The following is a 15,425-nucleotide window of genomic DNA, read 5'->3' as shown; positions in this document are numbered from 1 at the left end:
TTGATAGCATGCCACACTTTTTTATCTTGTCAATTTAGAAAAAAAAGTCATATTCAATATTTACAGATTTAACCTAGTTCACAGAATATACAAATGTAATGTGTGATAAAATCACACAAATTAGATCCAATTTTATAGATTTTTTCCTGATTTACCTTAAATTTAAAGTATCTCTACCACATACATTTTTTTTTTGTACGCGGGCCTCTCACTGTTGTGGCCTCTCCCGTTGCAGAGCACAGGCTCCAGACGCGCAGGTTCAGCGGCCATGGCCCACGGGCCCAGCCACTCTGCGGCATGTGGGATCTTCCCAGACCAGGGCACAAACCCGTGTCCCCTGCAACTGCAGGCGGACTCTCAACCACTGTGCCACCAGGGAAACCCCACATACATTTTAACAGTTATTTTTAAATAACAGTTTTACTTTTGCATGTGTATTGTTTCTGGGTGACAAGATGTTAAGTTGTCCTGCTATTGTGATATGAAAAGCTACTTAAATTCTCTTCTCTACATTCCATGTACACACTCTAAATAGAGAAAAATATGATGGTGCTGGAAAGAATAATGACACCATTAGAATAGTGGGTTGCATTTATTCTTTACTGATTATGACTACTTTCCTTACTAGCCATATACATTAAAAGAAAATTGTGAACCAGTAAAATAAACTAGACAAACAGAAATACTGCATGATATCACTTATATGTGGGATCTTACCCCAAAAAAGTCTAACTCATAGAAGCACAGAATAGAATGGTGGTTGCCAGGGTTGGAATGTGGAGGAAATAGGAAGATCTGCTGGACCCAAAGCAAAGTTCATGAGTGATTTGTGAACCACACTCATGGTTCTGTTGACCATTCACACTGCTTCCCCAGAGTCCAAACAGCACACTGATTTACTGCTGATTACAATGTATTCTTTCTTTCTGCCCACCCCTCTGCATCTCTTGCCATGTGACCAGCCCACTCAACACTGTCTCGGGTTCGTGGCTGCTTCACAGAGGCCCACAGTTCCACTGGTTCCAGTCATAGGGCATGGGTATATGATACAGATTGTGACTAAATTTCTGTACGATTTTATTGGCTCTGTATGGTTATATAGGGGAAAGCCAAGTTTGTCCAGAGCCTGGATGTGGACAAACAACAGATGGGAGACAAGACCGTGGCCCCGGTACTCAGGCAGGGTGGCCCCCATCCACATCTCACCTGTATGATCCATCAGGGACCAGGACACAGGGCTCCCCTCAGGCCCCAGCAGGCAGAAGTTGGGGAAGGTCTGGGTACAGCGCTTGGTGAATCTCTGGCTACTCTCATTGCTGCCACCGAAATGCCATAATTTATTCACCAAGGCAGCATAGGTACGATCCAGGGAGGAGAGTTTATACATATCTTGGTCAATGGCTTTGGGTCTGCCATAGCCAATAGGTAAGTTCTTTGTCTCTGGCAGGGAAGGAAGCAGTTCCCTCACTGTCTCAGGCATCACATAGAGAATGCATTGTGTTTGCTTGACCTTAACAAATTTAGTGGTTACAAGATTCTGTATCACCTCATCCAGATTTTACTGCGAACTTTGGATCTGAAAAGTATTTCCAATTGATGACCTCTGATGTGCTAAGGGATTCTTGACAGTTGTTGAGATCCTTAGAATAGATTTGGTAGGTGTTGGTGTAATGATCAAAGTCATCTGAAATTTCCTACTCCTGAGGGTGGATAACCATAGTATTAAAATCAGGCCACTTGTCCACCCAGGCCTTTAGCTTGAAGGGGTTTCCGTGGTCCATATGGACAGTCCCATAAACCTTTAAGGACACAGGGAGGCTCTTCCTCAAGGATTTCTCTAACATCTGCAACAGTTGTGGATCTTGTAAGTGGAACATCTTGGCAGGTACCTTAATTTTGGTACCCAATTTTGGTTTCCCAGCTCTCTGGTCACTGTGTTCAGGGTCTTCTCCTCTCCAGCTCAACACTTCAGGAGCACTGGTTCTTTGGGATGAGCAGGTAGAATCCTACTATATGAAATCTTTCATCTCCCAAATGTCGATTCCTTGCTCCAACTACCAAGCACTAAGGCAGCCAATGCCACTTTGGGAAATTTTGAATGGCAGGTCCTCAGGACAAGTGGTCCTGGCAGCTTCTATGGCCTTACTCAAATATCCCCCAACCAGTTGTGGGTGTGGGGCAGCTGGCCACAAGCAGCAAGGCCCCTGTCTGGCTCACCAAAATTTGTTACAAAGTCCAAGCTTGTACTGCTTACAACCCGACAGGCCAATAAATCAAAAGACGAGTTGTTGGGACGAGGAATAGCAGCTATTCAGAAAGCCAGCAGACCAAAAAGATGGCGGACTTGTGTCCCAAAGAACCATCTTCTGTAAGTTTGTTTTCTATGTCTGTGAGTCTGTTTCTGTTTTGCATATAGATTCATTTATATTATTTTTTAGAGTACACGTATAAGTGATATAATATTTATCTTTGTCTGACTTACTTCAGTTATTATGATATGCTCTAGGTCCATCCATATTGTTGCAAATGGCAATATTTCATTCTTTCTTATGGCTGAGCAATATTCTATTGTATATATACACTACTTTTTCTTAAACCAATCATTTGTTGATGGCACTTGTGTTGATCCCATGTCTTGGTTATTGTAAATAGTGTTGTTATGAACATTTGGGTGCATGTATATTTTTGGACTAGAGTTTTCATCTTTTCAGGATATATGCCCAGGAGTGGGATTTATGGATTATATGGTAGTTCTACTTTTAATTTTTAAAGGAACCTCTATACTGTTTTCCATTAGTGGTTGCACCAATTTACATTCCCATCAACAGTGTAGGAGGGTTCTTTTTCTCCACACCCTCTCCAGCACTTATTATTTGTAGACTATTTGATGACAGGCATTCTGACCAGTGTGAAATGATACCTCATTTTGGTTTTTATTTGCATTTCTCTAATAAATAGCAATATTGAGCATATTTTCATGTACCTCTTGGCCATCTGTATGTCTTCTTTGGAGAAATGTCTATTTAGGTCTTCTGCCCACTTTTTGATTGGGTTGTTTGTTTTTCTGATATTGAGCTCCATGAGCTGTTTGGATATTTTGGATATTAACCCCTTGTTGGTTGCATAATTTGCCAATATTTTTCTCCCATTCCATAAGTTGTCTTTTTGTTTTATTCATAGTTTTCTTAACTATGCAAAAGCTTTCTAGTTTGGTTAGGTCCCATTTGTTTATTTTTGCTTTTATTTCTTTTTCCTTAGGAGACTGATCTAAGAAAATATTGCTGCAATTTATGTCAGACACAAGAGGGAATGGATCTGGGGATGTATGTATATTTATAGCAGATTCACTTTGTTATACAGCAGCAACTAACACAACAATGTAAAGCAATTATACTCCAATGAAGATGTTTAAAAAAAATTTATGCCTGAGAATGTTTTGCCTATGTTTTCTTCTAGGAGATTTATGTTGTCACATTTCATATTTAGGTCTTTAAATCATTTTGAGTTTATTTTTGTACATAGTGTGAGGAAGTGTTCTAATTTCATTGATTTACATGTAGCATGTCCACCTTTCCCAACAGCACTTGCTGAAGTGGCTGTCTTTTCTTTGTTGTGTATTCTTGCCTCCTCTGTCATAGATTCTTTGAACATAGGTGTGTGGGTTTATTTCTGGTTTACTTCTCTATTCTATTACATTGATATGAATGTCTGTTTTTGTGCCAATACCATACTGTTTTGACTACTGTAGCTTTGTAGTATTGTCTGAAGTCTTGGGAGGGTTATGCCTCCAGTTTTGTTCTTATTCCTCACAATGGCTTTGGAAATTCTGGGTATTTTGTAGTTCCATATAAATTTTAGGATTATTTGTTCTAGTTCTGTGAAAAAATGTCATGGGTATTTTGATAGGGATCACATTAAATCTGTAGATTGCTTTGGGTAGTATGGCCATTTTAACAATATTAATTTTTCCAATCCAAGAGCATGGGATATCTTTCCATTTCTTTGAATCAATTTCTTTCATCAATGTTTTATAGTTTTTAGCATATGGGTATTTCACCTCCTTGGCTAAGTTTATTCTGAGGTATTTTTTTGACATGATATTAAATGGAATTTTTTTTTTAATTTTCTCTTTCTGATATTTCATTGTTAGTGTAAAGTAATGCAAGAGATTTCTGTATATTAATCTTGTGTCCTGTTATCTGGCTGAATTCATCTACTAGTCCTGATTGTTTTTGTATGTAGTCTTTAGGGTTCTCTATGTAGAGTGTCTTGTCATCTGCAACTAGTGACAGTTTTACCTCTTCCCTTACAATTTGGATACATTATCTGTCTTTTTTTTCTCTGATTGCTGTGGCTAGGACTTCCAGTACTATGTTGAATAGAAGTGTTCAGAATGGGCATCCTTGTCTTTTTCCTGAATTTAGTGAAATGACTTTCACCTTTTCACTGTTGAGTATTATTTTGGCTGTGGGTTTGTCATAAATGGCTTTTTCATGTTGAGATGTGTTCCCACTTTATTCATTTTCGTGAAAGTTTTTATCCTGGGTGGATGTTGTTTGCTTTATCTGCATCTATTGAGATAATTATATGGGTTTTGCCTTTTCTTTTGTTAATACAGTGTATCACATTGATTGATTTGCATATGTTGAACCATCCTTGTGGCCCTGGAATGAATCCAACTTGCTCATAGTGTATGACCTTTTTTATGTATTGTTGCATTCAGTTTGCTAATGTTTTTGAGAATTTTTGCATCTATATTCATCAAAGATATTGGCCTGTAGTTCTCTTTTTTGGTAGTGTCTTTGTCTGGCTTTGGTATCAGGGTGCTTGTGGCTTTGTAGAATGACTTTGGTAGTGTTCCCTCTGCTTCAATCTTTTGGAAGAGTTTGAGAAGGACTGGTATAAATTCTTCTTTGTATGCTTGGCAGAATTCCCCAGTGAAGCCATCTGATCCTGAACTTTTGTTTGTAAGGAGTTGTTTTCTTTTTTTTTAAGTGATTCTATTTCACTTCTAGTGATCACTCTATTCAAATTATCTGTTTCTTATTGACTCAGTTTTGGCAGGCTATATGTTTTTAGAAACTTGTCCATTTCTTCTAAGTTGTCCAATTTGTTGGCATATAATTGTTATTTCTCCTCCGTCATTTCTTATTTTGTTTATTTGAGTCCTCTCTCTTTTCTTCTTGGTGAGCCTGGCCAGAGGTTTGTTGACTTTGTTTATCCTTTCAAAGAACCAGCTCTTGATTTTATTGATTTTTATATTGTTTTTTAAATCTCTATTTTATTTATTTTCTCTCTGATATTTATTATTTCCTTCCTTCTGCTGACTTCAGGCTTTGTTTGTTCTTCTTTTTCTAATTCTTTTAGGTGGTGGGTTAAGTTATTTATTTGAGTTTTTCTTGTTTATTAAGGAAGGCCTGTATCACTAGGAACTTCCTCTAAGGACTGGTTTTGCTGCATCCCATAGATTTTGTAAGGTTGTGTTTTCATTGTCATTTGTTTAGAGGTATTTTCTGATTTCCTCTTTGATTTCATCACTGACCCATTGATTTTTTAGTAGCTGTTGTTTAGTCCCCATGTGATCATTTTTTGCCCATTTTTCTTTCTAGTTTTGCATCATTGTGGTCAGAAAAGATGCTTGAAATAATTTCTATACTCTTAAATTTGTTAAGACTTGTTTTGTGGTCTATCCTAAAGAATGTTCCATGTGCATTTGAAAAGAATGTCTATTCTGGATTTTTTTGGATGTAGTGTCGTGAAGATGTCAAGTGCAACTGGTCTATTTTGTCACTTAGGATCTCTGTTGCACTATTGACTTTCTGTCTGGAAGATCTGTCCATTGATGTCAGGGGAGTGTTAAAGACTCCTACTATTTTTGTATTCCTGTTAATTTCTCCCTCTATGTCTATTAGTGTTTGTTTTATGTACTTAGGTTCTTCTGTATTGGGTGCATATGTGTTAATGAGTGTAATATTCTCTTCTTATATTGATCCATTTATCATTATATAGTATCCTTCTTTGTCTTTTTTTATGGACTTTTTTTAAAGTTTGTCCAATATGAGTATTGCTACCCCTGCTTTCTTGTCATTTCCATTTGCGTGAAACATCTTTTTCCATCCCCTCACTTTCAATTTATGAAATCTTTTGCCCAGAAGTGAGTCTCTTGTAGGCAGCATATTGTAGGTTCTTGTTTTTTTCTCCAATCTGCCGCTCTATGTCTTTTGATTGGAGCACTTAGTCCATTGATATTTAAGGTAATTATTAATAAGTATGTATTTATTGCATTTTTAAGCCTTGTTTTCGGTTGATTTTGTAGTTCTTTGTTTACTTCTTCATCTTTTTTGTTTTTCCTTATGTGGTTTGATGGTTTTTCCATTGTAGTGTGCTTGGGTTCCTTTCTTTTTTTGTGTGAATCTATTGTATGTTTTTTATTTGTGCTTATGATGGAGTTCAAATATGTTGAGCCATCACTATATCTGTTTGCTTTAAACTGATAGCCATTCAAGTTCAAACACATTCTGAAAGATATACATTTTTATACTCCCCTCCCCACATTTTGTGATTTTGATGCCCTGTTTTACATCTTCATATTTACCCTTTTACTGTTCATTGTACTTATAATCGTTTTTATAATTTTTTTGATTTTTTTAAATCTATGTACTGGCTTATTTGAGTGATCTTCCATGCTTTTATATAGTTGCATTTCCTACTGTGATTTTCTCTTTCCTACAGATTCTTTCTTCTTTTTTATTTAGAGAAGACCTTTCAACATTTCTATTAGGTTAAGTTTAGTATTTCTGTATTCTTTCAGTTTTTGCTTGTTTGAGAAATTCTGGATAGAATATCCTAGGTTGCAGGTTTTTCCCTTTCAGGACTTAGAATATATCATGCCACTCCCTTCTGGCCTGCAAAGTTTCTGTAGAGAAACCAGCTGATAGCCTCATGGGGGTTCGATTGTAACTGACTGTTTTTCTCTTGCTACCTTTAGAATCTTATCTTTAAATTTGGACATTGTAACTATGATATATCTTGGTGTGGGTCTGTTTGCATTCATCTTGTTTGGAGCCCTCTGTGTTTCCTGTATCTGGATATCTGTTTTCTTCTTTAGGTTTGGGAAATTTTCAGCCATAGATTCTTCAAATACATTTTCAATCCCCTTCTCTCTCTCTCCCTCCCTCCCACTCTCTCTCTCTCTCTCTCTCTCTCTCTCTCTCTCTCTCTCTCTCTCTCTCTTTTCTTGAACTTCTATGAGTAGGTTGGTGCACTTTATATTATTCCATAGATCTTGCATGTTGCTTTCATTTTTTTTCTTTTGTCTTTCTGTCCACTGTTCTGATTGGTTGGTTTCCATTATTCTATCTGTCATTCACTTATTCATCTTCTGCATTATTTACTCTGCTCTTCATTGTTTCTAGGTTGGTTTTATCTCAGCAATTGAGTTGTCTAATTTTGATTGGTTTCTCTTTATAATTTCTAGTTCCTTGTTACAGTGATCTGCATTTCTATCAATAATCTTTCTTAATTCTTTTAACATTTTGATTACCTCCTTTTTGAATCTAGTAGACTGGTGAGGTCTTTTCATTCTTTTTTTTCAGGGTTTTTCTCTTATTATTTTAGTTGGGAGTAGTTCCTCTGCTTTTTAAATTTTACTTAACTTTCTATGTCACTATGAAATTAGTCTACCTTGTGTAGACTGTGCAAGTCCAATATTTTTGGTGCAAAGGTTGTTTTTGTTTGTTATGGATGCTAGTCACAACTTTCCTTAGAGTGTGCTGGCCATTATCCCTTTGATTGAGGGTGTGATTGGTATTGTGACTGTAGACTGCACTGGATGTTGGGTGGGGCCTCCTCTTTGCTTCATGACTGTCACAGCCCTGTTGGGGATAGGGGCTGTTCCCCAGTTGTTGGAGTAGAAGCCCTGAGGGTCAGGTTCAATAAGCCTCCATTGCCTTTAAGCACGTGCTTTGTCCTTAACAAGGTTAGCACTGAAGCAAGTGAGGCCCGCAAGTGTGGTCACAGCAAACCTATGAGCTGCGGGTACAGGCATCCATTGTTCTGCCCAGAAGTAGCCCAAGGTCATGTCCCTTTCTTCACTGTGTTCATCCCAGACCTAGTGGTAGGCTGGTGTTGGCAGCCAGGGCATTGTGGCTGCAGAAGTTGATGTGGTTGTGATGCTGCTTGGAACCTGGCTGCCTCTGTGGGAGGGCTCTACATAGGACCTGTCTGCCTCAGATCTGACTCCAAGCTGCAGTGTGGGGTGAACAGAACTGGAGCCCTCTGCCAGTAAAGGAAACACTCTGTACTCCTCCCCAGGGGCTATCTGCCAGAGATGTGAGATTCTGTGAAGCCACCTGCCACCTGGTATTGGTGCCAACAAATTTCGCTGCTGTTAGTCCTGCCCCTGGACCTTCCCCCAGCATGATAATGGGCTCCAGTGTCATCCCTACCCAGGCATGCATGCCCTCACAAAGTCTGCAGCTACTGAAGCCAGGACCCCACCATGCACACTGATAATGGGCACCAGTTGTGGACCTGGGCCAAGATGAGCCCATGCTGACAATGGGCTCTGAGGTTCCTCCCAAACCACACACCAGGCCCTAGGGCTGTCTCTGCACATCTAGACTGAGTCCACTCCCAGGGCCCATCTGCCTGAGTTTCAGCACTTAACCACTGTGCATATTAGCAGCCCTGCCTGGCTCATGTTTCAGGCTGGGAAGTGCAGCGGGGTGGCAGCCATCAGCACTGGACTCTCTCTGCCCTGATTGCTAGTAAACCAGCATACAGGCATTCCTTGCGAGAAGAGTCCAGGCTCCTCCAGCCCTCTGTCTGTGCCAGTACACCTCCCAGCCTGCAAGGGTCTTCTCAGGGCAAGAGCCTGCCCATGCAGACCCTCCCTCCTTCACAGGTTCTTCCCAGGGACACAGGTCCCATCCTGATGCCTTTTTTTTTTTTTTTGTCCTGCCCAGTCATGTGAGGATCTTTCTTGCAGCTTTGGTTATATAAGAGATCCTCTGCAGTTTCCAGTTGGTTTTCTGTGAGAAGTGTTCCACAAGTAGATGTATTTTTGATGTGAGGAGAGGTGAGTTCCACATCCTCCTTCTCCACCATCTTGATCCAATCTTTTTTGCTTTTTCATAGTGACACATTTTTATTCCCTTATTTCTGATTATGGCTATTCTATGGACATTTTCTGTATGGTAAAATGGAGATTACATATAGTATCCTAGTTATTACAAACTAATTTGAATTGACTCCAGTAGTGCTTCATCTACCTTCTTTATGTTTTGATGTCAAAAATTACATACTTGGGCTTCCCTGGTGGTGCAGTGGTTGGGGGTCCGCCTGCCGATGCAGGGGACATGGGTTCGGGCCCTGGTCCAGGAGGATCCCACATGCCGCGGAGCGGCTGGGCCTGTGAGCCACAACTACTGAGCCGGCGTGCCTGGAGCCCATGCTCCGCAGCGGGAGAGGCCACCGCAGTGAGAAGCCCCTGCTCCCGCAAATATAGAAAGCCCGTGGGCAGCAATGAAGATCCAACGCAGCCAAAATAAAAAAAAAAAAAAAAATTACATACTTATAGGGACTTCCCTGGTGGTGCAGTGGTTAAGAATCCGCCTGCCAATGCAGGGGACACAGGTTCGATCCCTGGTCTAGGATGATCCCACATGCTGTGGAGCAACTAAGCCCGTGTGCCACAACTGCTGAGCCTGCACTCGAGAGCCCACGAGCCACAACTGCTGAGCCCACGTGCTGCAACTACTGAAGTCCACGTGCCTAGAGCCTGTGCTCTGCAACAAGAGAAGCCACCACAATGAGAAGGCCGTGCACCACAACAAAGAGTAGCCCTCACTTGCCGCAACTAGAGAAAGTCTGTGCACAGCAACAAAGACCTGATGCAGCCAAAAATAAATAATAAATAAATAAATAAATTTATTTTTAAAATTACATACTTATAGATTGTGTGCCCAATAACAGAGATTTATAATTATTTTTTATGCTTTTTCTCTTAAATCCTATGTAAAATTAATATTCAAGTTACAAAGCAGGATTGCAACAACACTGGCTATTACTTTTGCCCATGTTACATTTGTTGTGTATTTGCCTAGGTATGACTTGGAGTTAGTATCTAGTGTCCTCTCATTTTAACCTGAAGCCCTCCCTTTATCATTTCTTAGGGTAGGTCTAGCAATACTGAAGCCCCTCAACTTTTGTTTATATAGAAATGCCTTAATTTCTCCCTTATTTTCCAAGGACAGTTTTGCCATATATAGAATTATTGGGTTTCAGTATTTTTCTTTCAGCACCTTAAATATATCATTTCATTGCCTCTGGTCCAAGGTCTCTGACTACAAGTGGCTGATGATCTTACAGGGAATCTCTGTATGTGATAAAGCACTTCTCCCTTACTGCTTTCAATATTCTCTCTTTGGCTTTGAACAGTTTAATTACAATGTATGTCGGTGTGGGTCTCTTTGAGTTTATTTTACTTGGAGTTCACTGAGCTTTTAAGATTTATAGACTCAAGTTTTAGCCATTATTTCTTCAAATAATTTTTTCTGCTCCTTTCTCAGTGTACTCTTTTTCTGGGACTCTGAAAATGTGTATGTGGGCCACTTGATGGTGTCTCACAAATTCCTTAGGTTTTGTTCACTTTTCTTCATTCTTTTTCCTCTGTGTTCTTAAGACTCAATAATTTCAAATAACCTGTGTTCATGTTCACTGATTCTTTCTTCTGCCTATTCAACTCTGCTGTTGAACTTTTCTAGTGAATTTTCATTTCAATTGTACTTTTCAGCTCCAGAATTTTGTTTGGTTCCTTTTTGCAATTTCTATCTCTTTATTGACATTCTCATTTTGTTCATATACTGTTTTCTCTGTTTCTTTTAGTTCTTTGTCTATGTTTTCCCTTATCTCTTATAGATATTTAAGACCATCGTTTTAAAGTCTTTGTCTAGTAAAACTGATGTCTGGGCTTTCTCAGGGATGATTTCTTTCAATCTGTTTTATTCCTTTGAATGAGCCGCATTTTCCAGTTTCTATGTATATCTTCTGATTTTTTCCAAAATTGAGCATTTGGTTATTATTATGTAGTAACTCTGGAAATCAGATTTCTTCCTTTCCCCATGGTTTGCTGTTATTGCAGTTGTTGCTTTTATTGAAGGTCATAGTAGTCCATTTGTTTTGAGATTTCCAAACTACTTTTAAATGCTATGTGTGCTTGTGTGTGCTCACTGAAGTCTCTGTTCTTTTAGCTCATGTACATTTACTGTTTTGAAACATATTTCCTTGAATGCCAAGAGTTGAGATAGACAAACAAACAAAACCATCAAAAATAAAAAGAGGGCTTCCCTGGTGGCGCAGTGGTTGGGAGTCCGCCTGCCGATGCAGAGGACACGGGTTCGTGCCCCGGTCTGGGAAGATCCCACATGCCGCGGAGCGGCTGGGCCCGTGAGCCATGGCCGCTGAGCCTGCGCGTCCGGAGCCTGTCCTCCGCAACGGGAGAGGCCACAACAGTGAGAGGCCCGCGTAACGCATAAAAAAAATAAATAAATAAATAAAAAGAAAGAACAACCACCCCTGTAGTCTTTACAGACTGGCTCTTCACTGGTGCAGTCCTTCACCAATTAGCTAGACTTGTTCTGAGCCTAGAGATTAGATCCAGGTAAAGGTTTAAGGTCTTCTCAGGTCTTTTCTGGGCATGCATCTTGCCTGGGCATGCATGGCTTTCTCAGTTTCCCCTCTATCCACAGTTGCTTTTTCATTTCCTCATTTCCCAAAGCACCTCACCCCAGCTTCTCCTCCTGGCCTTAGATAGTCTACTGTATGTCTCCACCCAAATCTCTTGCCCTAGGCATCTTTGAATTTTTAGTCCACTTGTCGTATTTAATAACAGTGCCTGCCACTTTTCCCACCTGCATTCTGAGTTATGCAAGACAGGGATGAACAAGTAAATCTTTCAGGTATCCTCCAGGCAGGTTATAACAGACAATAATTTGCAAATGAGATCTGTTCTGCTCCCTCCAGTTCAAGTGGAGGATTTGGGAACTGGGCTGCAGCTGCTCAAGACCAAGAGTACCACTGAAGTAGATTGAGAGAGGGGTAAGTGTAAGTAAAAACACCACAAAACTTTCCTACAATTTTGAAGATGGGTTTTTCTTGATTGGGAATTTGCTTGATTGCTGAAAACTCTTGATTGCTTTTCAAAGCATATACAAAGTTGGTTCAACAGCTTCTGGTTGCTTTTTTTTAATATATAACTTTGTCAGGGAGCAAGAGCTCAGAGCTTTCTAGTCTGGTATCACTCATCTGGAACGTGACTTGGAAATCATAAAATGCTCTGATTTTCATTGTCACTAATTCTCTGTTTATGCTGTTTCCTTCTTGGGCTCTGTTTTCCCTCTACATCTTATAAATGTCTTTTGGGGCTCCTGCATCAGCCCTCTTCTATTCTTACTCTGCGCATAAAGCCTAGATTATCTCATTCACATAGCTTTATGTACATATTGATGGTTCCCAAAGCAGTTTCCAGCTCAAATTTCACTGTTTTACGTCTGTCAGCCTACTGGATACTTTTACTAAGATATTCCATGGACAAGTCCATTTCAATCTCATTTATATCCCTCCCAACTCCCAAATCTACTTCTGGACAGCCTCATAACTCATCTTGTCTCCAGTCTTGCCCCACTCTAATTGCACCCCCATGTGGAACCCAGAGGTTCTTTCCTTGTTGTCTTTAGGACCCAAATGCCTTAGCATGACAATCAAGGCTGTTTTGATCTGACTTAATTCTCTCTTAGCACTCTTCTCCTTCCCTGTAACTCCCATTATTTAGCTCTACCAAACTACATATTCTTCCAACCTTTATCATAATGTATTGCCTCTGTCTGAAATGTCTACTTTTTCTCGGCTAAGAGTTAGTTCAGCTGTTCATATTGGGAAGCCTTTCCTGATGTGCTCTTATCCCACTGGCATATCATCATTGTTTATTTACTTTGCTGTCTTACCTACCACTCTGTAGTCTCCTTGATTGGAAGAGCTCTTTCACTTGACACTGCCTGGCAAGAAATAGGAGCAATAAGTGAATGCCTACTGAGTGGATGAAGGATACATGTACTACTTGTGAATTAAAATACCAACCCTTATAGAGCATTTTCTGTGTGGCTGACTGTGTGCTTGGTGCTTTACATCTATTATCTATTTTTTTTTAAGAGACAAGTATTATTAGCTTCCCTTTACAGATGTGGAAACTAAGTCTATGAGAGTTAAAGTAACTTACCTGAGGTCTGTCGCCCAGCAACAAGGGATGAAGGAGGGACTTGGACTCAACTCAGAATGATCCCAAAGCCTGTGTCCTTTCAGTGTCAGCATTCTTTCTATCAAAGCAAAATTTCAGTGGTTCTTATGTATATATGCATTTTATCAGTCATTTTTAGATATGTTTGAATATATCACTTGTGTGTGTTGGAGCAGGGAATTAGTATGTATTTGGTAGAATAAAATAAATCAGAGTCTAAGTACAGTGATTCCTAATTTAGGGGCATTTAGTGCCAAAGTAGGATTAGGAGAACGCACTCATTGGTGAGGATATAGTGCAAAAAATGTGCAGGCTCTAACTTGCACGAAATTAGTGACCTCCACAGACCTGTGTAGGAGTGGCACTTCCTGGGGAGGATTTGAGGTGTGAGGGGAGGGCGGACATTCTTGGATGGGGCCCAGCTCAAATATGTACTTAGATCAGAAAACCATTCGCTGGAAAGTAGACATGGAATGAGCTTTTAATTTCATTTCCCCAGGTTGTCAGGTTTCTATATGTTTATAGATCCCAGACAGGCATTGACCTACTTAATTATGCTGCCTTCTCAGAGGGGCCTTCCCTGAATAACTTGCATAAAATAGTAGCCAGCTCTCTCCACCCCACCCCATCCCACCCAACTAAACCTCGGAATTCCTCATCTTCTTTACCCCTTTTTGTCTTCTCCATAGTACTCACCACAACCTAAGATGTATTTATTTGTATATGGCTTATCTCTCCCATTAGAATATCAACTCTATGAGGTTGGGGATTTTGATTATTTTTTTTTACCTCAATATCCCCAGGTCCTGAAACAGTGCCAGGCACTAAATCTTTGTGAAAGGGATACTTTGGTTTTGGTTGAGCCTTGTCTGAGTATTAACCATGTGCTGGGTGCTATGAAGACCTTGAAAGGAAGCTATGACATTCTTGCTCTAAGGAAATTAACTGAAGAATTGGAACTGGTCAGAAAGTTAGATTTAATTTTACCATCCTCATAAGATGATATAGGGGGTGTCAAAAATTTCCTTTTAAGAGTGAGATTATAAATATTTTAGGCCTTGTGGGCAACAACAGGTCTCTGTCACATATTCAACATCCTTTTTTAAAAATAACCTTTAAAATATATTTTTAAAAATTCTTATATTCAGACTGAACAAAGACAGATCATGTGCTGGATTTGGCCCAAGGCCACAGGTTGCTGACCCCTGAGATAGTAAATTAGCCTGTTACTATTTCATGGAGGCTGGAAGAAGACATGAGACTCCTGGTTCAGAGACAAGGGGCTTTATTACTCATGGCTCAGCAAGCAGCAACAACATCATGTCTGTTTCAGTTGTTTTTGCCCCCCACTCAAATCCTGTGAGGTCAGTGCAGAGGGCCCAAGTGGATGTTATGCAAGCAGTGGATTTGTGTCACAGCTGAGGGATACTGGGCTTAGACAATCACTTCCTTTATAGCAAGCCTGCTTTTTGTCCTGGAAGAAGATATTACTTCACCCCTCAAGGTTGCTCACTGAAAACACAGCCCTGAAAAATGAGTAGAGATGGAGTTGAATTCTTGGCTTACCCAGTAAGTATGTGTAGGGATACTCAGGGCCCATGGTGGATTGCTTCTCTCAATAGTATTTTCATTCCTTTGTATGTTCAGTTGGATTGAATAGAATTTAGTACATGCCAGGAAATATAAATGGGGCTAATGATACAAAAAGAAATAAAACATGGTCCCCATTCTCAGGAAGCTCACAGGCTGTTAATAACTGTAATATATGAGGTGTTCACAGTGTAAATGTAAACGTTACTCTGGAAGTACAAATAGGTGCATGGCAACCTTTTGCGCATTTGGGGAACACAGAAGAGAGGACGTAACTTTTGAGTTGGTCATGAGAAGATGCCAGAATGAGGCAGTGTAGGAGTTTTTCCGATAGAGCATCCAGTTCGGTCAAAGGCACAGAGGTGTATTGAGCAATGCTGACTAGGTGGGTGTAACTGAAATATAGTATGTATGGGAGAGGTTGATGGGGAGTGAGGTAGGGAGAGAAGGAACGAGGGAGGAAACTAGCATTTCCCAAGAGTCTGTCACTTAGATACATTAACTCATCTACTCCTCATAGCCTGTCAGATAAGTTATTGAG

At 40.0% G+C, this 15,425-nt stretch overlaps 1 pseudogene; it reads right to left on the bottom strand.

The window, feature by feature from the left end:
- Nucleotides 1-995: 995 nt before the first annotated feature.
- Nucleotides 996-1,877, bottom strand: LOC116757069 (annotated as a pseudogene).
- Nucleotides 1,878-15,425: the final 13,548 nt, after the last annotated feature.

This window comes from Phocoena sinus, chromosome 7 (genome assembly GCF_008692025.1).
Source record: "Phocoena sinus isolate mPhoSin1 chromosome 7, mPhoSin1.pri, whole genome shotgun sequence".
In the NCBI taxonomy this organism is placed as follows: Eukaryota; Metazoa; Chordata; class Mammalia; order Artiodactyla; family Phocoenidae; genus Phocoena; species Phocoena sinus.
This window is presented reverse-complemented; position numbering and strand designations above follow the sequence as displayed.